At 43.2% G+C, this 1,649-nt stretch overlaps 1 pseudogene; it reads right to left on the reverse strand.

Annotated features, from left to right (window-relative positions):
- Positions 1–29: 29 nt before the first annotated feature.
- LOC116629352 overlaps positions 30–1,649 on the reverse strand; it is a 13,908-nt pseudogene continuing 12,288 nt past the window's right edge.

Consider the following 1,649-nt stretch of genomic DNA (forward strand, 5'->3'; position numbering starts at 1 on the left):
AAATCAATGTCCAACACTCCCCTCCTCACCCTCCCCATAGTGAGGAAACTGAGGCAGCCAGGGATGTGGCGAAGAAGACACAGTGGTTTCTGAGGCTTTTGCTGATTCCATCTGACCAAACTCCTTGTTCCGAAGGTCACTTCTTTTAATCTTGCCCGTGACGGTTTTGGGCAGCTCTGAGACAAATTCCACCTGGTCAAGGATAAAGCAAACCCATCCCAACTTAGTCCTGCTGTCATTTCTTACCAATGCCCCAGGCTCCTCCTCTGCCCCTGCACAGTCCCCCAGACGGGCTGGCACCATGTGGTGGCCCCAATAGGCTCCACCAAGGCATGTCAGGGTGTCCCCTGACCCGGGAAGTTGGATGCAGCCCTGTGACGTGCTCTGACCAGTGAGATGTGAGTGGGAGTGAGGCGTGCCACCTCGAACAGAACACTTGGGACAACTGGGTCTGGCATCCACTCTGGCCATCTCTTCTAGCACCTGGCAGTTACCTATGGTGGGTGCTCCTTTATCCTGGTCCCAGGAAGACCATGCGGACATGTGGCAGGAGCAAGAAAGATACTTCCCTAGTAGGAGCCACTAAGACGAGGGGCTCCTAGTTCCTCACAGTAACATCAGCCCATCCTAACTGGCATGCAGCCTCCAGTCTACTCTCTAGGAGGCAGCAGAGCCTTACATGTGAAGGACGAACTCTGTTTTCAGATACACTGGCTTTGAGTTCAGCTCTGCCCTTTTCTTCACTCCAACCTCCGGCCATTTACTGTGAGTCTCTCAGCCTCCCCCATTTCCAGTCTGTCAAATGGATGCTTATGCCATCTCAGGTTTGGGGGGATTAAATGAAATAATACATGTAGAGCTTTGAGTCCAGCCCCTGGCACACATGTTCAATAAATATTAGCTATCTACCTTTGGGTAAACACTCAGAAAGCACAGCAATGTATTATTACAAAAGAAAGACACGTTAAATTTTTGACCCATGTATCCTTGCAAACGTGGTTTTTCAACAAGTCAGATAACATGTATATTTATTCACAGCCTGCTTTTTTCTCTTAATAATATATTTTTGTGATGTTTTTTTATGTTACAAATAAGAGATCTGCATCATCTTTTTAAATTATAGGACAGCATTAATTACCACGAATAATTTAATCATTTCTCTATTGTTGGACATTTTCATAGTTCGCACATGGCACTGAAAACAAATGAGGTAGAAAAAAAACCTCTCAGAATGTATTTTATGCTACAATAAATATTATTTTGTTAACTTTTGTTTGTTATGTATCTATATATGTACTGGGCTTCAATTTAGAATATATTTCTTACTACAAATAATGTTTTTTACAAGTGTGGCAGTTGTTGACTTGAATGTCTTTTTCACATTGTGAAAGATTTCAAATAACCTTCTTGGATATTTCTAGGCTCTTGGCTGATTTTTTTCTGTAGGTTTTTTGTCAGCCTTTTTGTTTTCTGACACAGGATAGAGGTTTCCATGATTAAGATGGATCCCCCCTAATGGGTTAGCCTGGTGATGGGTATTGAGGAGGGCACGTTCTGCATGGAGCACTGGGTGTTATGCACAAACAATGAATCATGGAACACTATATCTAAAACTAATGATGTAATGTATGGGGATTAACATAACAATA

Source organism: Phoca vitulina, unplaced genomic scaffold, assembly GCF_004348235.1.
Source record: "Phoca vitulina isolate PV1807 unplaced genomic scaffold, GSC_HSeal_1.0 scaffold668, whole genome shotgun sequence".
NCBI lineage: Eukaryota > Metazoa > Chordata > Mammalia > Carnivora > Phocidae > Phoca > Phoca vitulina.